The 26,489-nt window shown below is 41.4% G+C and overlaps 1 long non-coding RNA gene across 1 annotated transcript; it reads right to left on the minus strand.

Moving 5' to 3' along the window:
• Positions 1–211: 211 nt before the first annotated feature.
• Positions 212–11,923, minus strand: LOC129063537 (uncharacterized). The gene is made up of 3 exons (XR_008528344.1): positions 11,701–11,923; positions 4,709–4,845; positions 212–401 (listed from the first exon to the last, which is right to left on the minus strand). It is a non-coding gene; the product is annotated as an uncharacterized LOC129063537 (long non-coding RNA).
• Positions 11,924–26,489: the final 14,566 nt, after the last annotated feature.

A 26,489-nucleotide genomic window follows, 5' to 3' on the forward strand; every position in this document is an offset into this window, starting at 1 on the left:
ATCAGAAGACTAAAATTTCTTTATAAGAAATGATGAGTAAAATTCTGCATTCACAAAATAATGATTCTGTTCAGTCACTGGGTTATTTAGAGACAGAGCATAGAAAGTTTGTTTTCAGCAATATTTTTCCTCATTCTAGACATTTGAACTTTGAAGTTCAATAAAGACATGAACAAAGACACTTTTTAATTTTTAGAACAAATGCCACAAAAGCAAACAAATGGAGTGTAAAAGAAATTATTTGAGGCCCAGTGAGCAGGGTGGGCAGCGGATGGCAGAGGCTGTGGGTGGTGGTATGCTGAAAATCTGGGCTCATCTCTGTTGCCTTTGAAATAAGTTGAGCAGGACCCAATGCCTAAGTCCTTGTAGATGTGTGACAATGCCCCAGGGAATCACCAGCTCTAGCAAATGGAAAATGAGAGTAGTATTGAAGATTATTTTATCTCTGAACATTTCTCCTTGCTTCCAGTCTTTTATCTAATGCAACAAATACTTACTGAAAATCTATGTTGTGTAAGGAATGGTATGACATACTAGGAGATAAATGCAATAACAAGGAACAACAGTCTTAGTTAGCCCATCTGTTTCATGTAAGTCACTTTTGATTACAGAAGAGTCCCATAGTTTATCTAAAGGTCTTAATAGAACAGGACTGATCTTAACCTCCCCCCAACAAAACAATATTTTTCATAAATTATATAACAATTAGTCTGTAACTCCAGTAAGCCATGTTCTCAGAAATAAAAGTTGGGGCATATGGTATGAAAGGTATACTCATGCAGCAATAGGACAAACTATTTGAATCACAGTGTCCGTGGAATTTTAGGACACATTGTCATAGATCTGCATCACTGCATCATTAGTGTTACAAAAGGAATCCATTTTGACTGGCTAAGGCAGAGGTGAGTGAGACCCTCCACTCTGATGGGCAAAACACACGCCCATCAGTCATCCTCCTATTTCCTGTGTTCAGAAAACCAAGCGGCACGTGCTGTATGTGGAAACCGACTGATTTTCACTTTCTATAATGATTTATACTATTACTCACATTCTACCGTAGCCTCTTTGGGGAGGGTTAGTTAACATTCCTGTTTGCCGCCAATCAAGTTTTGTACTTTTTCTCATGCTTTCCTTATGTCTGAATTATAGTAGGGAACAAGACAAAAAACAGAAGTTTGAACATAAAAAAGGGTCACAGGATGTATGACTTAGCCAACACTTCGATCATATGCTTTTTAAAAAACCAGTTAGATCTATAATTAAAACTGATAAGTGCCAATAAAAGGAAGTCATTTGTATCATTTCTTTGAATAAATAAAAGCTGACAAATTAGCTGAAGTGAAAAATTATTCTTAATATTTAATGCAGGATCATTTCTTTTGTTAAAACCTATATAACCTTATTAACCAGTGTCACCCAATAAATTTAATAAAAAGTGTGGAATAATTTCTTTAAAATAATGACTCTGAACATTTACTAAAGCTATCACATAATTCAAAAGTAGCCATTTTGATTAAACCTTATTTCAATAATATTGGGCCTCAATATTTTCCTGACTTATAGACATCTTCCCCTGTGAAAGACATTTATTTTAAAAAGAAATTCCAGATACATAAACAGATTAGGGTACTGATGCTAATTCTTTTTTTCTGGGAGGTTAGACTTTCATATTTAGAAAGGCCATTCCTTTTTCTTTTTGTAAACAGCAAACGTTTATCAGGTGTTTATTAGGTGCCAGATCTAGCTTTAGATTCTGAAATACAAACAAAAATCATGTACCATGTTTTCCTGTTTTGAAAAGCTTCCCTTTTAGCGAAGGAAGTAGGCCTTTTTTTTTTAAAGGACCCTAAAATGTGGAAAGTGCCAATAGGTAATGAAAGCAGAGTAGGAAGCTCTGAAATAGCACCTTGACGTGTAACATTGAGCTGGAACCCTTATTGGCAAAAAAGGGGTTTGAGAGAGGAAGGAGAAGGGAGGCATTTCACATAGAAGAAATAGTTTGTGCAAGTTTCATTAAAGGGCCTGGTGTCTTGGGGAATGCTGGTCTGAGCTTAGGGTTCCCAGAGTGAGTACAAATGAGATCACAGTATAAATATTCTAAGATAATAGGTGAAAGGTCACAGCATTCTACCAAATCCTTCCAGACATTACTACGTACATTCAAATTACCTGTCTTTCTCAAGTGTATCATATTATACAAAACTACTCTGTAATCTGCATTTTCTTGATACATCTTGAATACAATACAAATCAGTAGGTAGAGATCTATTTCATCATTTTAAGCACCACATCCCTAACATAGATGTATCAGAATCTAATCATTTCTCCTTTGATGAACATTTTAAGATGTTTGCAGCTCTTTGCTGTTGCAAATGATGCTGCCTTAAATATCCCTATGCATTTATCTGTCTAGTTTTAAAGGAATATATCTGCAGGATACATTGATGATCACTGAACGTGGCAAAGATTTGACTGATACTGCGAAATAATCTTCGAAGAAGAGTCATGCCCTTCCCAGGTGTACGAGAGTGCTTGTTTCCCCCACCCCTCACCAATATCCACCCACTCTTTGTTTGTTGATCATAACAGTGCTTATTTATTTTTTATGAAATTTCTTAAGTAATTATGGTCTTTGAAGAAAAAAAACAGAAAATGAAAATAAGAAAGTAGGGGGAAAAAATCACCCTAAGTTTCACCAGCCAGAGACGTCTTTAACATTGAGTTTGTAGCCTTTAAATTTTGTGCTCTGATTGGGCCATAGGTGAGATATAGACACAGCGAGTGGATAGAACGAGATTTCCCCTCCACTCCCAATTTCTGATGGTTATTTACTGCGAAGGGACGAGGCAAGCTGCTAGGGAAAGAATTCAAAGCGTTTCCGCAAGTGGCACTTGGATTTATCTATGTGGTCGGCTCTGGGATGGCTAAAACAAGCCAAATAGAAATGTGTGACTGCAGGTTTCCTGAGGGAGAGCCACCCGATGACAGAGAGAATCTGGCATAAATATCCACACTCCACAGCAGGTTCTAAGTGTTTGAGGGCAGCCACTTGTCTTGGGGACATAATGGTAGCTGTTACATGACACTTTCCTAACTCAGCCACAATATTATAGTTCCATTTCTTCCCTTCCAACTTTTGTGTTATTGTTGTCATATACTTCACTTGAGTAAATGGTATAGAGCCCATAGTCCCTTGTTATCATTTTTGTTTAAACAGCCCATATCTTTTAAAGAGATTAATGAAAAAAAAATCTTCTACATTTACCACATAGTTTGCATTTTTTTTATTCAATTGTATTTCAACCTGGTATCACTTATTTTTTTTCTATTTGAGTACCTCTTCACATTTTTTGTGGTTTGGGTACACTGCAGATTAATTCATTTATTTTTTGATTCTTTTGCATGTCTATAACAGTCTTTAATTTGCCTTAATTTTTGAAAGGTATTTTCTCTGGGTATAGAACTCTAGGTTAATAGTGTATTTCTTTCAGTATTTTGAAGATGTTGCTATCCTCTCTCTTTTCTTGCATTTTCCCCAGGGACATACCGTATTAATTTTTCTTCCCGCATGTAATGAATCTTTTATATCTGGTTGATTTAAATTTGTTTTTCATAACTGGTTTTGAATAAGTATATTATGATATACTTTGTTATAGCTTTATTTTTCTTGTGATTGGGGTTAGTTGGTATGCTTAGATATGCAGGTTTATAGTTTTTATCAAATTTGGAAAAATTTTGGCCATGGTTCCAGAAAATATTTTTTCTGCCCCTCCCCTTGCTAGGGGACTCTGATTTCATGAATATGCAGCTACTTGAAGTTGTTCAATACCTGTCTGATGCTCTGTTTATTTTCTTCTTTTCCCTTGTTATATTTGGGATAGACAATTTTCCATTGTCATCAAAATCACTGTATTTTTCCTTCTTTATTCTGATGTTAATCTCACCTCGTGTATTTCTATTCCCACACAGTGTAGTCCTCACCTCTGCAAGTCTGATATGGGTCTTTTGTATGTCTCCCATGTCTCTAACCTTTTAATTACATGAAGTATAGTTATAATAATTATTTTATTGTCTTTAGTTGCTAATTCTAACACCTGTATTAAATTAATTACAACTGTGATGAATTTATCTCCTCATTATGGATCTTATTTTCTTTCTTTTCTGTGTGCCTTTTAAATTTTTTGATTGGGTCCTAGAGATTGAATTTTTCTTTCTGGGTGCTGAATGTCTTTGTATTCACATAATGGACTTGGGCTTTGTTCTGGAATGCAGTTACATTGCTTGGAAAGTTGGTCCTTTATGTCTTGCTTCTAAGGTTTGTTAGGTGGGATCAGAGCAGTGGTTGGTCAAGGACCAATTGCCTACTGGCGAGGTGAGACCCTTCTGAACACCTCACCCCGTCCTGTGAATCAGGAAGTTTTCCCGTCTGGCCGATGGGACAGACCATGTGAGTGCCAGGCATTGTCTACTTCAGTCCTTCCACGGTGCTCTTTCTCTGGCCTCTCATGGTTTCCTCACAAGCGTGTGCTGATCAGTACTCTGTAGATTTCTGGGGTTCTCTCCTCATTACTTTCTCATTACTCTGCCTCCAAATTGGGGTTGCCCTGGTGTCCCTCGACTCTGTTCCCTCTTCCCTGCCTGAGTCTGCCTCCCTGGGTCATCACCCAGAAACCCACTCAAGGAAGATGCTGGCAGTTGTGTGGCTCACCTCATTTTTCCTTGCCTCTCAGGATCACTGTCTTCAATGACTAATGTCCAATGTCTTGCAAACGACCATTTCCTGTAGTTTGCCCATTTTTCGGTTGTTTCATGTGCAAAGATATATCCGGTCATTGTAACTCCGTCCTAGATGGAAGCAGAAGCCAAGCTCACAGTGATATTTTTACCCTTTTCCATTCCTAGACAGGCTGAAACATTTTGTCCCCTTATTTGTTAACAATTTTAGTTGCTCCTTCTATGAGTTGTTTACTATAGATGCTCATTTTTATTGGAACTTCAATATTTTTTTTCTCATCAGTTTGTTAGAGCACTCTGTGTATAATTATTTTTTGTCTATGTTATTCAGTCTAGGCAAAGAGACAATGACTTGCCATTAGAAATTGGTTTCGCTGTAAAGCCTCACACAAAGGGTTATATAAATCAGTGTTTTGTTCTTACCCTTTTCTTGACCCTAAAGCTTGAAGGGTAACATACACTCTCGTCAGTAGAGTGGCTCGCTGTAGCGGTCCTTATTCTCAAGAAAGAAAAAACGGTCCCCACCCCCTGAGCCCCTACCCAGAAGGCCTACCAGTTTCTCCTCAGGGACTCAGGAAAATGTGTACCTTGAAAAACTACCTGAGGTGATTTTGATAAGCCCGGTTAAGGCAGCTGCCTCCTCTCTGTTGAGATACACTCATATAAACACTAATTATTAGAGTGATAATTCCTTATTAGGGACCCTGGGTGGTACTAATGAAGGCATCCAAGTTCTTTTCAGAATTTCTAAACTTAATAAATATTTAGTGTTTTAAATTATCGAAAGGCATTGATAGCTTAAAAAAGAGAAGCTGAAAGGTAAACCTGAGAGTCCATTCTTTGTTTTTATCTGGAGTTATAGCAAGTGAGTTTAGTAACGCTGTCTGCCTCATGCTATGCATAGTATGTGTGTATTATATAACTGATAAGTAGAAAATAGGAAATGAATTCATTTATTTAACAAGGACAGTTTGTTAGATATTATATAGTAGACATTCCCTTTTAAAACATGCACTCCCTACAGGAAAATAATGAACAAATGTGTTGTTTTTGGTCACAAAGCTGAAAACTGTAGAGACCACATCATTGGATTTCTTAAGTACAGAATTGTTTTGGGAGTTTACATTCTCTGTGGATACAACTCTTAAGAGGCAAATAGAATTAGATGGGGTGAGAATCAAGGATAGCCCTTTTCTTATACAGACCTGGGAGGTGATTGTTTTCTGCTATTACTTAGATTCTCTTTCTTACTTTCAAAGACATGTCACACACAACCCACATTTCATTCCTTTCTCAGACGCTGGGCACCAAATTTCTTGCCAGAGAAAATCTCCACTGCATCACACAGCCATGTCTTTCAAAAGCATCTCATAAGCAGAGTGAAACTTCTCACAATTTTAAAATACCTAAGTTGTATAAGATGGTCAAACTTTTTTAATTCTGGGGAACACATGTTTTGTGTTGCTTTTTTGTGTGTGGTGAGAAACAATATAAAATTTACCACTGTAACAATTTTAAAGTATACAATTTAGCAGCATTAAATACATTTACAATATTGTGCAACCGTTGGCCACTGTGTAATTCCAGAACATTTTCATCACCCCAAATGGAAATCCTGTGTGTTACATTTTTTAATTGGAACGATGTATAGCTGGCCATGGTAGAGATGTTTTTAGAGAATCTCTGTAACTCTTCCCCTCTAAGAGGAGGGGGATTATTATTACTATTGCAATTTTTAATCACAGCATTCAGGAGCAGCCCATCCAAGATCCTATCTTGTCTTTACTACAAATTGAAATCTATTAGATGAAACCGGTTGTAACTGGTTTAATTTAAAGTATTAAAATACTCACATAAACTTTAAGTTGAGTACAACTCAATGGCAATACTTCACACACACTCATGCTCTGTTCTTCTTTCTATTGATAGAATGTGATTTCTAACACTCATATAGTCTCTTTGAAAGCAAATAGCTGAGTAGTGCTGTTTGAAACCCTGTCAGTACAAGCAATTCTGCTCATGCTTCCCTCCTCTTGGGGGATGGGAAAACACTAGACCAAGCCAGAACCCTGAGCGAAGGCCTCCACTCATCTGACCTCATTCATTTGACACGACTATTTTTATTGAGAGCTCCGCCATACACCAGGCACCCCTCACGGCACATGCAGTGCAGTGGGGAATGAGACACACAGGGCCTGCCCTCTCCCCAAATGTTTTCTCTTCATTTACAGTTAATTTCCAAGTCCAGTCATTCTGAGCACTCAAGACTTAAATCCATCCTTTTTACCCCCTCAGTTCAGACACCCCTGTTAACCGTCTCCTCTTTTTTTCAGTGTATACTGATTGAGTGATACACTGAACCAGTGCTGTGCCAGCTGATGGGCATGCCATGATCTACAAGAGAAGTGGGAAGAAGAAGCTCAGTCTACTGGGAAAGGCTGGCATTCAACAAGCCTGGTCAATAAAGCGTAATAAGAGGAGAGGTACAAAGTGTAATGAGTGTGTCCAGTGTGGAGTGGGGAGCTTCACTTAGTCAAGGAGGTAAAGCAACTCATCCTTGGGAAAGTGGAAGGCCAAAATCTAAATGAAAGGCATAAATTAAATTAACCAGAGACAGACAAATCCACTGTCCTAGGCAGAGAACACAAAATGTTTGGAGTTGTAGAACAAGTGGGACTAAGAACTTGCTCCTTTAAAGGAACAGGAAGAAAACCCACAACAACTGGAATTGAAAGACCCAAGGAAATCAAGGAGGTATTGAAACTGGATGGAAAGCTTCGACCTAACTGAGCAAGGACTTGTGAATGCTGTTGGATTTTGCCTTTTTTGTAAGGATAGCGGGACGCAAAGCATATTTCAGTGGGGAGTGGCCTGGTCTGTTTGCATTTTCAGTTGGCTGATGGGAATGGCCGGGGGACTGCTTGGGTGGACTGGCGCAGTGGTACCAGACAGACATGATGGGGATTGAGTTGTGGAGGTATGACGATGAGATAACAGGAAGGCTGGATTCCATTCCCTGCTTTCAAATCCAAGCTCTGGACCGGGGCTCAGGGGACTTTTCCAAAACACCAACTTCCCTAGTGATGTCCACTTGAAACTGTTAAGTGATTCCCCATGGCTTTTGGATAAACGATAGGGTCCTTGAAATTTTAGGCACTTCCTGGGCTGGTACCAGCTTACCTCTCTAGATCTTTTCACTTTCCAACATCTACCTGCAACTTGAGCCTTACTGAGTTGGCTTGTGTTGTTCTCCACTGCATTGCACTTTATGTTCATTGAATATACTCTCTCGTATCAGGTTCTCTCCTTCTTGGAGCACCCTTGTGCCCGCCTCTATGTTTAAGGCCTTGGCTTATTCATAGCCACCCTTCTGATGACTGGGCAGGAGCCTTTCTTATGTGTTCCCAAAGTACCCTGTCCTTACTCCGTAGTAGCACTTTGAGTGTTTCTTCTTCTGTCTTTCCCAGTAAGTATAAGCTCTATGCAGTCAAGGATGTGTCCATATTTGAATCATCAGCACAAAGCATAAGACTTGAATATAATATGTTGTCAATATGGAATGAATACATAAATAAATGAATGACAGCACTTTCAAAGACCTGGTCTAAAAATCAAACATGGAGTCTCAGAAGATTTGAGGAAGATCGTCTCATGAATTTTTAAGGACCCTAAAACTCAGGACCTAAGAGAAGGTATACTTAGTTTAGAGAATTCATCCTCACGTAATTAAGCTGCAAATATGATCTGTAATGCCAGCATTGTGGTACAGGGTGCTCATTTCCACAGTAATTCGGAATATTCAGCATAAAGATTTTCACATCAGATCAAATAAGTGTCTTTTTAATGCTTGGTTAAGTTAAAAGTTTAAAATAAACATTGCTTTTATTATAAAGCAAAGAAAGGTTATTTAATAGTGGTTGAATATGTTCCAGTGCTGACAGATTCCAGGAGTCTTTCTGTTAATGTAGAATTAAAACAGAAAATGGAGAGTAATAGTGTATTTTGCCATCTAAAAGCAACTAGGTGGGGGAGTTGGGGCAGAGAGAGGATAATTAGCCTAGCCATGCCTTTGGGAACAGCCACAAGTGCCTTAAAGTTTCTTAATGATTTGCAACAATTTTGTTTTTTCTATGTCATTTGAAATGATACCCAGATCTTTTTAAGCAAAGAGCTGGAATGTTGAATTAGTGTCACTGAGACAGACCTGGGGCAGTATTCTGTCAATACTGTGGCAGCTCCCTGAGTTTCCATGGCAAGGGGTACGTCTGGTGCCAGGATATAGCAGAGGGCACCCAAATGCTCAATCAGGCCAAGTCATCTTTGACCACAATTCACGGTTCAGTCCATCAGGAGTTCTGCTGGCTCTTACTTCAAAGTATATCTAGACTCTGATCACACCTCACTACCTTCCCCATTGCCATCTGGTCCAAGCCATCATGCTCTCCCACTTGGAGTCTTGAGGCTGCCTTCTATCTGTTCTCCCTGCTGTCACCCTTGCTCCCTGTCCCCTCATCATCTGTTATCAATATAGCACTTGGAACAATCCTTTAAAAATATAACTCAGACCATGTTACTCTTCTGCCCAAACCTCCAAGTGCTCTCCATTTCAGAGTAAAAGCCAAAGGCTTTGTAACCATGCGGTAGCCAGCCCCCCAGATGGCTGTCAGAGATCTTGTATCCTGACTTTCATGACTTTGTAACACCCTCCCATGAAGATCAGCACGTGACTTACAATTCAGGGCAAAAAGGCACTGCACCTCTGCCTCAGCCTCCCCTGTTGCTTTCTCTGAGGGAAGCCAACACCATGCAGATCCCTCAGACAGCTCATGGAGAAACCACACGGAGAGGAACTGAGTGTCCCAGGCAACAGCCAACATCAACTCACTAGCTGTGCGCTGAACCGTCTTAGGAGTGGATCCTCCAGCCCCGTCAAGCTTTTGGATGATGCAGTCCCAGCTGACCTCTGACTGAACCTCATGAGGAACTCAAAGTCAGAAATGCTTGGCTGAGCCACTCCCAAATTCCTCACACACAGGAATGGGGGAAGGAAATAAGTTACCATTGCTGTTTTAAGCAACCAAGTTTTGGGGTGATTTGTTTTGCAGTAAAAGATAGCTAGGACACTTTCTTCTGGTGTGGCCTCCTGTACCCCTTGCACCTCACTTCCAACTTCTCTTTCCCGCCCTCCCTTCCTGGCATTTAAAAGGCTTCAGCCACACAGGCAGCTCTCAGTTTAGGGTACTTCTTGGCACTCACTCCCCTCTTCCCGGGCTGTTTTTTTCCTCTCAGCTGTTCCCATAGTTTGCTCCTTCTTTTCCTCCAGGTCCCCACTGAAATGACCCACTGCCCTGCATATTTTTCATCTCCCCTTTACCCCACCTCATTTTTCTCATCATACTTATCACCAACTGACATACTATTTATTTATTTGTTTACTGGTGTATTATCTGTCTTCTAGAGCAAACTCCTTGAGGATAGGAACTTTTAATATTTTATTCCTCATTCAATCCCCAGTACCTGCAGCACTTACAGCGCCTGTTACCTAGAGGCGCTCTGTGAATATTCATCGGAAAGACTGAGCACAGGCAGGAACAAAGGGACACAGGAGGGAAGTGTTATCTCTTCTGAAGGGCTGTCGAAAATTATTTTGATACAAAGATTTTCTTTGCTTAATCCCAATTCTGTCCCTTTCAGTTGTGTATTTGTCAAGAAATACAGGTATTACCATAAATATAACAGTATTTAAAAAATCCTTATCCTCAAAACACTATTTGCAAAAGAGTTCTGTGGCTAAGTGTCCCTTAGAAACACGACAGGGACCCCCAAAACCTGGAATTTATTTATAAAAACTGTGCATTCTTATATTTTTAAACTTCAGTCACCTTCAAAGTACTCTCCATTTCATGCAATATACCTATTGAGACGATTTTCTCACTGCTCAAAACAGTTTTTGAACTCTTTGATTTTGATACTTTTTAGTGCTACTGCCATTTTTTTTTGCTTCACCTCTTCCACATTGGCAAAATATTTCCCTTTGAGGACTTTTTTCATCCAAGGAAACAATAAAGGTGCTTGGGGTGAATTCGGGTGGGACATGGGAATCATGCTGTTTTCGGTCAAAAACTGCTGAACACTCAGCACTGTATGGGCAGGTGCAGTCAGAAGTCACCTGTTATGAAATGGGCAAACGTGTTGAAAGAGTCTTCCAAAAAAAATTCACTGAAGCCAAATGCAGCCTCCCACAACACCACCAGCTGGTACAATGATACGGATTGGTTCCTAGAATACCCACCTTGTGGGGGAAGCCTGTACTACAAGGGGCCTGCCCTCCAGAAGATACTTCCAGTTTTCTTTTTGGGGGGTCCCCCCTCGTATTTTCCTCTAAAGGAGTTGTGCTGTGCCCTGGCATACAAAAGGTACTTAGAAGTCCTGCAACAAAGGAACTTATTTACTCTGTTTAATATGACATTTCCCAAACTTACTTGCTGAAAAAATGCTTTCTTCTTAATACGGAACTGGAGTTCTAGTTCCTAACAGACAGTATTCACTGAGTGCTTCTCACACGTCAGACCCTGTGCCCTGGACATTCTCTCAATAACCCTATGAGGCATCTATCACAATGATCATCCCCACTTTACAGATGAGTAAACTGGGGCACAGAGGAGTGAAACAGGTTGCTCAAGCTTACACTGCCAGTTAAGTGGCAGGAACAGCATCCACACCCAGACGTCAGTGTGACCGCAGCTGTGAATGAGCACTTTGAGCTCTTTAACGAATGACACCACCTTGAAAGTCCACCCTTTTTATTAGCTCTAATAGCAATCATTAACCATCCCCTTCATTTTCAGGAAACAAAGTTCATTATGCTTCTCTCTGCAACAAGGAGTTTGTGTCACCTCTCCCCTACTAAACCTGTTCTTGAGTGGTCTGATTGCTCATAAGAACTTACTACGTTTCTAAACTTACCAACAGTTTGACAGGAGAAAGTCGAGCTGAAGGAATCTGAGCTCGTGGTAGAAATGGACACAATTCCAGAGTGTGAGAGATGGGCTCTGTTTCTCCGAAGGAGATCTTTAGAGCAGCAGCAGCAGCAGCAGCAGCATCACCCGGGAACTTGATACAAACCCCCGGCTGCACCCTGGGCCTCTGGAATCAGAAGTTGTGCGGGCGGGAGCCTGGCAGGTGATTCTGATGCACCCTCCCGTTGGAGGCAGCTCATTTTATGCACGTGGGTGTGACCCAGCCCTGTGAGTGTGAGTGACCCAGAGGAGAGAGGTCAGACTTCTCTCCTCACGCACCTGTTAGGGCCTCAATATACTAATTGGTGCATTTAATAGCACTTCCACGGGGTTGTTAAAATGCATTTAGTCATATATCCTGTGTACTTTGCTGAAGTGATTTTCTCAGGTGGCAAAATAAAAAGAAACACTTTGAAATTTCCTTGGCTTTTAAACAGAATCTATTTAAGGAAACAGATAAAGGGCCTCCTTTAGAATCCAAAAAGAGTGCATTGAATTCATGGTTCAACTTTATTACAGCTAATAAGCTAGTTATGTTTCCCCTGTCTGGCAAAGTGATAATTGCCTTTTACTAGCTGGCTTTCCTGTGTGGCAAAAGGCTCAAAAGCATGCACACGATAAAATACACAGTGGTGTGCCACAGCTGACCTATCAGCCAAGAGATCGCTGACCCATCTCTCCCTGTCTCCACCTTCAGTGGTGTCGCAAGGGCAGCTTGAAATTCCCCCCAATGGGAGAATTTACACCATGGCAATAAGCAAATGTACAAAACTGTCCTGCCTTTTCTTTTTTTTTTTTAATTCAGAGAGCCAACTGTTAAAACATTTACCAGTATCCCACTAAAAATGTGTGAATGAGCACTCACTGAAACATTGCTTGTGATAGAGGTAAAGAGGGGGCTAAGTGATTATCTACAGGAGACTGTTGAATTCAAAAGAAAAGAATACAGTCATTAAAAAAAGAATCAGGTAAATCATTGAAGGACATCATTGTCCATTGAGAAAAATTTGCAGGCTAATATGTAGAGTATGATCCTATTTTTTGTTAAAGGAGAGCAAACGTGTGTATATGTATGTGTATATACATATATATGTAAATATACATTATATATGATCTGTTAACATGTTACTCTTACTAAACAAGAATTAAGGAGGCAACCCTGGCCAGCGTGGCTCAGTTGGTTGGGCCTTGGCCCACAAAGTAAAAGGTCACCGGTTTGATTCCTGGTCAGGGCACATGCCTGGGTTGCGGGTCACGTCCCCAGATGGGGACATGTGAGAGGCAACAGACTGATATTTCTCTCGCACATTGATGTTTCTTTCCCTCTCTTTCTCCCTCCCTTCCCCCCTCCCGTCCCCCTCTCTAAAAATAAATAAATAAAATCCTTTAAAAAAATAATTAATGAGGCAAAATAACCAGGGTCTTTCTCTGTTTATATACTTCTGTAATGTTTGGATTATCAAAAAATACATGCACCGTATGTATATATAACCTTTGTGATGAATTATTTCTGGGTTTGTGGGATTAATTTTTAAAAACCACTATTTCTGATGGTACAATTGTTGTCTGTTAGTGCTTACCTTTGACTCTCCCACTAGACGGTGAATTGCTCGGGCACAGGAGTCTGTTCTCTGCTTCTTCCTGCCCACCCACAGCATCTGGGTAAACAAAAGGAATACAATAAATGCAAGTTGCTAAGTGCAAACATTTTAAAAACCTTTAATATTTGCAACACATTTGTGTGGTTAGCACTGCACAGCTCGTCTGCAGGACAAGCAGTCTACATAGTACAGTGCCAGCTTGGGATGTAAGATCCAGAAAGACAGATTCCACTGCGGACAGAGATTGGCAGGACCTCGTCAGAGAGACTCCTGACAAGAGCCTCAAGACGTGATGAGTTGAGGTGAAGAATGGACACATAAGAGAGGTTAGGTCAGAGGAGCTTCTGTTTTGCTCTGAGGTAGAGGGGGCCATCTTCCATATTCCATGGATATGGGCACAGCATTAGGGTCATGAGGAAAGGGTCAAGGTCTGGCAGAACAGCAATGAATGCCGGGATAGAGAGAGAATCAAAGATGAATTAGAAGGACTGTAGAACACGAGTGTTAAACCCAAACTTGGTCCCAAGATTCAACTGCAGATGAGACTAGCGTGACTTTCTGTGGTGCATCGGAAACTGTGCGGGCCTGGGAGAAGACCGCCCAGGGTTTGAATTCCTTCCCAGCAGCATGACCCTGGTCAGGGTATCTGATGTCCCTGACTCACAGTTTCCTCATTTGTGAATAAGGGTTTGAATATCTATTTAAGGTTATTATGAGACTTAAAGTAGAAAACACCCAGTGCTAAGTAACGTAACAGATAAAATAACAGATAAAAGTATTTTTCCTCTAGAAGCCCATAATAGAAGCAAAAGAAGCAGGTAATGGGTATAATCCTGAGTGGATGACTTGTACACAAATATGACATAAGGTCAGAGGTTAGGCGTCAGGGAGAAAAGGATGCCCTGTGGTGGAAATTATGGAGTCCAGCATTCAGAGGGTGCTAATAAGCGGGGTGAACGACAGGCCTAGGGAGATTTAGGTGTGGGATGGGCCAAGAGATGGTGCAGGTAGTACAGACAAGTGGACTAACCCAGGGAGCTCACCATGATTTAGAGGCTGGTCCTTAACTACAAAGACTCAGGAAATTGATTTGGCCAAGGTACACAGAAGCCACAAGATCTTGAGGATGGGCTCGTCGACTGCTATAACAGGATAACTTTTGTAGTAGGTCATTAAGATCCGATTCAAAAGGACAGTGAATTGGTTAGCTTCTATACCTGAAAATGCAGCAGCTGGGCTCCTTGGGGGACATGGCTGATGCCTGCCCAACGGCCACCCCAGCCCCCTGCCTCGTGCCGCAGCAGTGCAGGCTGAGGGACTGACAAGGCTGCGAGGGTTGGCCTGGGCTAACTTAAGCCGATCGTGGTAATCCCCCTTCTTCCTCGACAATGACAGTGAGTGGTTCAGGGTTGGGCAAATCTATGCCCATCTGTTCTAATGTGATATGAGAGAAGGATCAGCCTCACTTCTGAGAGACGGAGACATGGAACTCCAATCTCATCCACTGGATGCGAAGGAGGAAGGGGGTAGGCCTGACTGGTAGCAAAGTTCCCCAGTAAGTATGAGAGTGTCAGGTTTGCGATGGAGCACCATGGGTCATGGAGCAGAGAAAAGGAAAGAATGTGCTTCCCTGATGACATCGCTGCCCGATCGGGTCCACGGACCCCGAGGCCTGTTCTATCTATCACTGGGACTTCCACTTTGTAAGTCAGAGGTTTCCACATTGTCTAAGGCAGTTGGGTTTTCTGTTGCTGAAATCATCCTGGTTGGTCCATGTGGGTTCAGGCTGGATTAGTTCTGCTCTCTTCTGCATGTCTGCGTTGTGCCCCGTGGGTAGCTGTACTGGGGTTCTCAACAGAAGCAGAACCAATGGGAACTCAGTCTCTCTCTCTCTCTGTCTCTCTCCTTCTTTCTCTCTCTAATTTATTTTAAGGTTTTGGCTCTCATGACTCTAGGGGCTGTCAAATTGAAAACCTGCAGTACAAGCTGGCAGGCTGGAGACCTGGGGGATCTTTGTCCCTGTCCCAGTTTTCTATGGAAGACTCTTGAATTTTGTTTCGATTACACCAGTTTAGGTTATATGCCAACATCTGAATCAGTCACTATAGTGGCGGTCAAATACGATGATTGGAACGAGACAGTCATGGCCAGCCTGGAGTTGGAGGTGGGGTCAGTTCACCCAGAAGCACAGGGACTGCATGGTGGAGGGACAGGTAAGTAAATAGAAAAAGGTTTACTGATTGGAGGGGAGAAGGGGAGCTAAAGGCTGGATAACAATCACCACTGTCCGTCACACTGATCAAACAAAGGGGAGAGACACGGGCATCATAAGGCCAACTTCGTCGTTTATGGCACAACTAGAAATGTAAGCCAGACTAGAAAGTTTGTGTCAGCAAATCAGTACATTTTATGCTCATAGAAAAGATTCGCAGGAAACCAAATTGTGATCAGAAAGCTGCTTGGAGAGCATGGAATCCAATTTAATCCAATTCACTGCAAACAAATATTTATTGAATGTCTACCAGGCAGGACAAAATTAACAGCTGGTGTCATTGAGTTATGACAGACTAATAAACTCATTTATCTTGCTAGACTGTGCCTCCTAGCCTGGGTGCTGGTGCTGAAGACATGCTACCAGATGCTCGCCCTTGCTGCTCCTACCGTTCCAGCCCCCGGGCCGACATGCTCTTGTGGTGCCGCAGCCTTTCCTTAGGCTGACTGCAATACAATGAAGAAGATTACAACTTTTGTGTCTTGCAGTCACCACCCTTGATTGGGGTTTAGAGGATTCCTCAGACACCCGTCACACATTTCAAAACCTTAACACCAAATTGTAGGGGCATTTTGTGCCCCAAAGACATTCCTTCATGGGATTGTCATAACTGTGAACCTCCCATCCCCTTCTCCGCATAGTATGCAGAGTTATTCTTTTTTAAACATTTTTAATAGATTTTACTTTTTAGAGAAGTTTTAGGTATACAGCAAAATTTAGTGGAAGGGAGGTATTTGCCAAGTGCCCTTTTCCCCCACACATGCATAGCCTCCCCCATTCCCAACACTTCCAGCACCCCCTCCCCGCGCACCGGAATGTTACACTTGTTACAATTGATGACCCTATGCTGATACATCATCATCACCCAAAGTCCATAGTTTGCATTAGGGGTCACCCTTGGGATTATACATTTCATGAGTCTGAACAAATGTATAACACATGTATCTATCATTATGGGATCATACGGAATAAATCGCTGCCTAGAAATCCTCTGTGCTCTGCCTACTCATCCCTCTCTCCCCCCAACCCCTGGCAACCACTCATCTTTTTACTATCTTCCATAGTTTTTCCATTTCCAAAACGTCATACAGTTGGAACCATACAGTAGGCAGGCTTTTCAGATTGGCTTCTGACACTTAGCAACATGCATTTAAATTTCCCCCATGTCTTTTCATGGTTTGATAGCTCATTTCTTTTGAGTGTTGAATAATATTCTGCTGTCTGGCTGTAACACTGTTTATTTATCCACCCATCTTAGTTGCTTCCAGGTATTGGCAATTATGAATCAAGCTGCTATAAACATCTGTGTGCAGGTTTCTTGTGGACACACATTTCCAACTCCTTCAGGGAAATACCAAGGAGAGCAATTGCTGAGTCATATGGTTTCAGTATTCTTAGTTTTACAAGAACCCCCCAAACTGCTTTCCAAAACGGCTGCAGCATTTTGCGTTCCCACCAGCAATGAACACAAGTTCCCGCTGCTCCGCGTCCTTGCCAGCATTTGGTGGTGTCGGGGCTGCACATTGTGGCCCTTGTAATATGTGTACAGTGGTACCCCATGGCTGTTTTAATTTGCATTTCTCTGATGGTAGATGATGTGCAGACACAATGATTCTTTACAAACAAAATGCAATCCTCTCTATTGCATAAACCCTGTCAATGATTTCCTGTTATCCTTGATATAAAATTCAAACATTTGTACATGGCTTTGAGGCCCTCCCTTTTCTCCTGCTCACCCCTGGCAACCCCAGTGCCTCCATATCTGTGTTACTTTCTCCTCCCTTGGCCTTTGTACCTGCTATTTCTCTGGTCTAGAACACTTTCTCGTCTTCACTTGTTTACATTTTTCTTCATCCTTCAAGTGTCTGTCTAATTGTCACTTCCTCCAGGAAGCCTCTCTCACCACCTTGCACCCTCTGGTTTTTGCACCTGCTATGCCCTCTCCGGCTCCTAGCCCCATATGTCTTCCACTCCAGGACTCAGCACTTGCTCTATGGTTTGAGTTTCCCTCTAAACTCTAAGCTCCTTGAAGGCAGGGGAGTATCTATATTGCTTACCAATTCCAGCTTGGAACCTGCCTCAGAAAGATATTCAATAAATACCCGTGGAACCATGAAAGAAGTGAATGAATGAAGAGATGAGTGACTCACCATTACTGATACATTTATTAAGTGCCTATTCTGGGCAGGGCATTGTGCTTGGCCTCTGGAGATACAAAGTATTGAATTAGCTCCTATGAATACTCTAATTAGTGAAACAGGTTGTCAAAAACATACAATTCACAACAGAGGAGAGCCTATGTTAAACATCAGTGTATCATGTGCACCAGGATTTCTCAGACTTAGCACTGTTGATAAGAGACTAGTGAATTCTTTGTTATGGGGACCTGTCCTGTGCATTGTAAGGGTGTTCAGCAGTATCCTTGGCTTCCACCTTCTAGATGCCAGTAGCACCTCAGCTGTGACAACCGGAAGTGTCTCTAGACACTGCCAAATGTCCTCATGGTGGCAGCATTACCCCTAGACAAGAACCACTAATGCAGACAATAATGCACTATGATCTGGAATGAGGAAGTAGACTTCAGAATTGGGCAGAAGCTTGAGACTCACAGAGTCCAGGGAAGGGCTCTGCTGGTTGGTTTATATGGAGACAGGAATCTATTGGAAGCAAGTAAATCTGAAGCCTGAGAGGCTGGAGAATGTGCTAGATGGGTCCTGTGGAAGGAGCGGGTTGGGGAGAAAGGAAATAAGCCAACATCCAGTGTGGCGGCTCTGTGGCTATATGATTTCAGACAAATTACTTACTTTCACTAAATCTCAATTTTATTACCTGTAAAAATGGGATAGTAATCATACCTACCTCATAGGAGTACAGTTAGGATTAGATGATATAATGTACTAAAGTGCTTGGTATGGTTCTGATCTCAGAGCAAATGCAGTGAATATTAGGTACCAGGCTTTGAAAAAAATTATGAGAGATATTAAATGAAAACTTTAAGGTTCTAATGAAAACTTGGAACTATTAGGTTAAAATACAATTAACAGCCTAAATAAATCTAAATAAGTTTCACAAAACTTAGTCAATTATTATCACAGGGGAGGAAAAAAAAACCCTTTGGCATAGAAATCACGTAATTATAAAAACTGACAGGTGAGAAAAGGCCTTCCAAAGTGAAATGTACGTTAAATGTTTGACTTCTCCTTTTCCAGTTTTGATTTAGAATGTGTAGGTTTGAGAAGTTACCAGGGAAGGGGCTGGTAAGATTTGCTTTGGTTTTCAAGGTAGTTCAATGCCTAGTAAATTTCATAGGATCATGGGAGCCAATTAGGTGGAAGGTTATGTAGTGGTGCTGCTGGGAGCCAGTTCTCTGAATCCAGATGTGGGGAGCCCTGTCTCAGCATCTCAGTGGCTCCCGCAGCATCTTGCAGACAGGCCTCTTTGCATGAGGTAGCTCTGTGTTTGTGGAATTGAATCTAATTGCCTCAATAAACTTCAAACAGGACTTCAGGTGACTTTGAATTAAACCCAACCAGTTTCCTCACCCTCTTGTGGCTCATTGCCAATGGAACAGAATGCATTTCACATCTGCTCGGAAAGGAAAAAGGCTCCTGGCTTAGACACCAGTCTTGTTTTGTGCTTTGGTAACAAGTTAAAAATCCATCTCCCAACAGTCTCATGATTCATTGGCTCCTCCACTGTATTTGTTAAATGAATGTTGCGGTTATGATTTGCATTGTTGTCTCCTTGTTATTTTAAGGTAGAACAAAGAATGCCACTACATGATTAACTACAGGAGAAAAAACATAGATACAGTGTTGCTAAAAACAAACTCTCAAACCATAGATGGTGTTTTCAGGATTTGTTTTAAAGAGTTGCTGAAATCCTCTCTTCTAGAAGGCCAGAAATACCCAGCTGAGATTTCTATTACAGCATTTTCTGAATCAATTCAAGCTCTGTCAATGAGTCAGTAAGTTTCTATTATGGGCTTCATAAAAATTCAATGCAGTCACGTAAACAATGAAGTCTTTTTTTATGAAAAGCAAATAAATATACTTTGATTGACTGCTAACTGCCTTGTAGAGGTTGGATAATTTCCTGTTCTAGGATTTCCCAAGGGTCTTTATTTCTTAAGCATGTTATTTCCTAGCAGAATAAATCCATCATATTTTTGATATTCATAGTTGGAGAGGAGTTGGAGGGAGAAAGAGGTTTCTAATTATGGTACTTGGAATATAGTCAGATAGAGCGACTGTATAATTTTTTTCTCAGGGTTCACCACCCTGGCTTTTCTCCTCAGTACTGACTTTGACTTTCCTGTTGCCAAAATCAACCTTCGAGTCAGAAGTCAACAGCCATTTATTAATCATTTTTTTTAGTGAAAAGCCCTTGAATCATTTCTTAAGGAGTCTGCCTCTCACTAGGAGTGTTGATTCCTTCTACAAAAGGCCACTGGCCCCGCTCATTTCTGCTTCATCTGCTTCCCAGCAATGGCAGCCGAGAGAGTTCAGCTTTCAGGCGTGCTGATGACCAACAGCCAGAGACAGGTGACAATGAGCACCAGCCTCATGATGCTTTATCACTGAGAGTTTGAAGTTATTAAGCTCCGGTTTACTCAAGAGGGAAACTAAATCCATAGAGGGTGCTTTGTACTAAGATGAAAGTCTTTAATTTCCATTGTGATCTCTTAGAGCAGCTATATTCCACTTGGTGTGCCACAAGAATTTTTAAAACATGCAATACCTGACTGTTTAGTCGGGGGCACTGACCTCTTTTCCCTTAGATGGTCAAATAAAAAAATGACAACCACCAAGACAACAGTAGCTGTCTGGCGTGAATGAATCAGAATTATACTTTTTTTTGTCAGAACAGCAAAAAAATATATATTTTTGGTGTGCTGCAGAATTTTACTAATTAGCTCATGTGTGCCATGAGATTAAAAAGGTTGAAAATCACTGTCCTTGAGCAGCAATCGTCAACTGATTTGCTGCAAGAGGCACACTGATGTGCTGCAAGAATTTTTAAAACATGGGATACCTGACTACTTAGTCAGGGGCACCCACCTCTTTTTCCTCAGACTGTCAACTAAAAAAACAACAACAACCAGTACAACAATAGTTGCCTGGCATGAACGAATCAAAATTATACCTATTTTTTTGTCAGCTAGCGTCATTGTTAGAGGCTGCATTTGTGTTGGGCACAGGTGTAGGAAACTCAATGTGATGAGCACGCCTCCAGGGGACAAGCGGATCCTGACATGCTGTAAATATTTGTCAAATGAAGAATACAAGGGGGAGCCAAAGAACCCAGAACTTATTCATAAAAAATTGTGTATTGATTCTTACATGTTTAAACTTCAACCACCCTCAAAGTACACCCCATCTGATGTAACACACCTACTGAGACATTTTTTCCCCACTGCTCAAACAGTTTTTGAAGCTGATTTTAATACTTTCTAATGCTTCTGTCATTTTTTGTTTCACCTCTTTCACATTGGCAAACGATTCTGCTTTAAGGAGTTTTTTCATCCCGGGAAAAGAAAAAGAAAGGCACTCAGGGTGAGATCAGATGCAATAGGGTGGGTGGGGCACGGGGGTCATGCTGTTTTGGTCAAAAAGTGCTGAACACTTGGCGCAGGGTGGGCAGGTGCACTTGTAAACCACCCATCATAAAAGGGACAAAAGGTGCACTGAAAGAATCTTCCAAAAAAATTCCCTGAAGCTGAACGCATCCTCTCACACGACCACCAGCTGGTACAATGATACAGATGGGTTCCTGCAACACTCACCTAGTGGGGGAAGCTTATACTACAAGGGCCCCTCCCCAGAAGAAAATTCCACTTTTGTTTTTTGGGTCCCCCTTGTACATGAATTAATAGCTGAACTGGACTATGTCAAAATATTTATCCAGCTGGACTAATTCTTAACTATAAAGTCACAACACTTGTGACAAGTTATGAACTATGTAACAACTAATTGGTTAATAATTATGAAATATTGTATAAAATACTGGGGTTCTGGAATAATTTTTTTAAATCCTCACCTGAGGATATCTTTTCATTGCTTTGAGAAAGAGAAAGGGCAGGGCAGGGGGTTGGAGGGGGAGAGAGAGAGAGAAACATTGATGTGATAGAGAAACACCGACTGGTTGCCTCTTGTACGTGCCTAGACCAGGGATCAAATCCATAACCTAGGTGTGTGCCCTGACCTCAGAGAGAACCCGCGGCCTTTCAGTGCAATGTTCCAACCAACTGAGCCAGGGCTAATTTTCTTCTTTTTAAAAAAAGAAATTGGAACAGATTCAAGGTTATGTCTATAATGATGTCATTTCATTATTCTAATATGATTTCTTCTGATAGTTACTGATGTGCTGTTATGATTGCACTTACAAATGACTGTGCAACTTGTACTTATAGCTACTTCTGTGTATTTTTTAACTTTACCCATGAATACATTTTTAACAAGCAAGAAGGCCAGGGTGGATGAAGGGCATATATAAAGCATATCAATATTATATGAGAGCAAGAATGATGCCGTGAACTTCTCTGTTAATGACAAGCAGGGCCTTGGCCAGGTAGCTCAGCTGGTTAGAGCATCACCCTGATACGCCAAGGACGTGGGTTCAGTCTCCAGCCAGAGTGCGTACAATAAGCAACCACTGAATGCATAAACAAGTGGAGCAACAAGTGGATGTTTCTCTCCCTTCCTTGAAAAAAAAAATCAATCAATAAAAAAACAAATTAAAAATAAAATTAAATTAAAAAGTTACTCCTTCAAAAAACCAATGACAAGCATTATGATCACTGAATCAAAGGCAGAGCAATGATGCAAGTACAATTTTTAATAATATTTATATTAATAATATTATTAAAATTGTATGTTTTAATTTTTATTTTTAATAATAGAAACAATGTTTTAATGTTTATTCTTTAGTGGTATTCACTTTTATTGGTATTAATTTGAGAATGGAGGTCTAGAAAAAAATATTCAAGTAAACTGTTATATGAGGCATATTTATTACTGGAAGACTATAGATGGCTGATTTCATTACTCATATATAAGTATCTTAATAGATGCCATGTTAAAGACAAAAGTGTGTGGTACTATTTGCTTTATTTCACTGTAAAATTGGGGCAAGCTGTCAAAAATTAGGGATACCTCAAAATACTATGCTTTGTATGCTTATCTTATCATATTATATCTGCCGGAGTAAAAAAACAAAAACAGAACCAGATTAAGGGCTCCTGAGAGGCAGTACATTCTAGCAATTAGAAGCACAGATTTTGGTGCCTGGCTGCATGGATTTAAATTTCAGCTTTGCCACTTGCTAACTGTGTGACTTTGGGCAAGTTATGCACCTCTCTGTTCCTCAGCTTCTATATCTGTACAGGTGAATTAAGAATATACCAAAATACATAGAAAGCACTTAGAAAACACATGGCACATAGCAGGCATTCAATAAATATAAAAAAATTACTACTGAACTCAAATCTCTACCATCTGACATTCATTCGGTCATCTTTGTTATAGACTTAAAACAAATTCTGAGACCTTTATTAAAAGCATATAGCAACAAAGACCATTTTACAACTCAAAATATTTCTGCCTTAGGCTGTTATGCAGCACTTCTGTGTCTACTCAGCTCCACCGAAATGCTCTCTCTTGCTAATTTAGCACTAATGGGGTGTGGTTTTGGTAGCAAGGACAACCGATACCTCCTCAGTCCTTGTTTGCTGTGGGTCTCAAGTGTTGCAACTGTTCCCCCTCAACTCCTTTTCCCTTACAATGGCTCTGAACACTTCACTTTCAGCCCTGCAGAAGCATCAAATTCCTGGCAAATTAAGAAAAAAGAGTTATGTTCATGGCTCCTTATTATCTAGCCAAATTGGTTTTAATTTTCTGTTGGCAAGAGTAGTGGTCCCAAGAGATTTCACAACTTGCTGTGTGTGAACTGAATCCAGAATAGGGGGAATCGGTTTTCATCTTGGAGTTCTGAGCACTCAGGGTACCATTCGGAGAGAACAAACAATTCCGCATTTGTCTTGGCGAAGACAGAATAGCAATGTGAGGCAAGTCTTCCGCTTAAAACAGAGCCCAAGCTGCACGCAAGATCAGGGCATCTCACGCAGACACGGACCTTGAGCCTGCCTGAACCTGCTTCCTGCGGGCTGCAGGGCCCCAGTGGGCAGACGCTCCTGGACCCGCTTCCCTAGGAGCAGACGTTTCAAAGAAGGAGGCAGAGTGGCATGCAAGCCCCTACAGCACCAGATTCAGTTCTGCTGGAGCCTGTCTCACAGCAATTTGCAAACTAAAATATCTTACCCAGAAGGGGATTTTCGGGCTGCCCGGATTTTTAATTCCCTGAACTGCTTGGTATGACTACCCCCCCACCTTGAAAATCAATACACCCTGAGCTGAGTAGTGTAAACATAAAGCCATGAAGAACGCCGCCAACATTTTCCTTTCCGGGGGTGATGTCAGCATCCGGCCCTCCCTAGGCCCTCCTCAGGCTCACATCTGTATTCTGCGTTCATCCTGGACAATACCAGCCAAGTCGTGCTCTGCAAACTAGATCGCACACACAGGCACATACAAATCCACCATCATTGCTTCCCCCAAAAGGAACTGCCTCTTCTCTTGAGATCTCTCCCTCCGGTTTGCTGATCTGTGGGCAGGAACAGGAGGGGTTTGGCCATCTCCCCCAAAGCGTGAGCAGAGATGTTTGTTTTTAAGTGTATCTGATTGTTCTTCTTTGACGGGGCTATCACCAGAGGGTCCCTTTGGAGCTCATTCATTGAAAGCCATGGCCACCTCAGTGTGTTTGTCCTTTTCTGTCTCCCAGGACTGCAGAGGAGGGACTTGGAGCTTATCCTGTATCTTGTTCCTGCACCCTACCCTACCCCAGCAGGATGTTGGACAGAAATGCTTCATCTAGCCAGGCCAATTTACAAATGCGTTACCCTCTGCCTGCGGTCTTGTTCCTGTCAGAACTTTTAGAAACCTACACTGTTTGCATCTAAGGCTCCAGTTACACCTAGATTAAGCATGTCTTCATTTTTTTCCTCATTAGCATTAAATATTGTTCATCTATTTCCAAAATAGAATAAGATTAGTTGTGGTTATTTAACCCTGAAACACGAACACTGGCAGGACTTTGGCCCCCACATGTCTCTGCTCAAAGAGGGGTTCTCAATTGGGAATTGGGCTTTTCTGACCTTAGCTGCCTTCCTGGCAGAAATGCAAGATGTCAGCCCAGCCTTCAAAACACTGTTCTCATCATTATACCACAATATCGAGTTCATACCTTGGCTGTCAGTGGACCTTGGCTGCAAAAGGAGGAAGGTATTTCCAGACCAGTTTACTGCAAAGTCTTTGCTACCAAATGGAATGACTCCTGCAAAATCTTACAGCTAGAAGCGTAAGAAGCTAATAACGGCTGTTTCCATAACTGTGTGTTTTAGAATGATGAGCCAGGCAAAGGATAAAATTGGACCAACCGCAGACTTGGTTCCAAGTAATAAGCAATGTTTTATGAATCATCCTCTACAAGAAATCCAGCCCAAAGAGGATATATTCAGAGTCTAGATGAGAAGGTAGGTCTTGAGTTTTATGTATTTTAAGACATACAAATGTTTTGAAGACCAGATGGTTTTACTGAAAGATGATTTGCAACCTAGCTAGGATGGAAAGAGAGAGAAAGAGCTACAAGGTTAAGGCATCAAACTTCCAATCTTTTAGCAGAAGAGAACTTTAAAAAATTAAGTCCATTTGTGAGTTTTGCTCAGAGTGTTTAAGAGACTTAGGGGGAAAAAAAACAACTAAGGGTCTTGCTGGTTCTTCTTCTCCCCTTGGAATCTCACTAAGGCCAGAACAAGACAGAGATGCATCCAAGCAGACAGTGACAGAGCCACTGTGTTTGTTCTCTTGGCCCGGATGCTGGCTAAAGAAACATTTTGGAGTTAGCCGAGGCGGGCTCCCGCCAGAACCAGAGGCCTCAGGTCACATAAAGGTGCCTACTGGAAAGTACCTGTGTAGTAGACGCTTTTCTTTTAACACCGCCATTCTTTGCTCCTCCCTTCTGCCAACCATTAGCTGCATTCCCCCAGGGGATTTCCAAGCAATCTTAAGATTCATAAGAAATAAAGGACTGCATAAGAGGAAAAAAAAATTTTGGATTGTCATTCTGTCTCTGGCAATTACTTGCTGTGCAAACTAAGGAAAGGAGCTCAATGTCTATCTGTTACAGTCTAACCTGAGAGCTAGGGCGAAACTGGATCAGAAGTTTCGTCAAATGCTGCATGACTGCTAATGAGTGGGGCTTTGACATTTGACATTGCTTCCACAGTAATAATCATGACCCTGGGTTTAATAGCATGCAAGGGGATGAGCTGAGGGCAGGTGCCCGGTGACAGTTCAGGAGAAGGCAAGGGGCATGGAAGACCTATCCAGACTGCGCCTCCAGGAGAGGGCTGCCACATAAAATGCAGGACACGCAGTTCAAGTAGAATTCCACAAACAAACGTTTTTGTAGCATAAGTATGTCCTCAATGTTGCACGGAATGTACTTATGCTAAAAAAAAGTGATTGTTGTTTATCTGAAATTCAAATTTAACTGGAAGTCTGTGTTTTTATTTGCTAAATCTAGTAAGCCTTGTCTAGAGATAGGAGTTGGACCCAAAGCATCATAGAAAGAAGATATCAGAGGCCGGTGCTTTTCAGTCAGAGGGCTATTCTGAGTCGGGAAGTCTTCAGTTAAGATTGGGGATGGGTTCCTAGAACGAGGAGGACAATTCAGGCCTTGGCATATGTGTTGCGCTTTCAAATGATGTCAGACTCTACCCTTCAGTGTTCCTCACCCCAACACCCT

Source organism: Pteronotus mesoamericanus, unplaced genomic scaffold (genome assembly GCF_021234165.1).
Source record: "Pteronotus mesoamericanus isolate MK-2021 breed Mesoamerican mustached bat unplaced genomic scaffold, CSHL_Meso_final scaffold_85, whole genome shotgun sequence".
Classification (NCBI taxonomy): Eukaryota; Metazoa; Chordata; class Mammalia; order Chiroptera; family Mormoopidae; genus Pteronotus; species Pteronotus mesoamericanus.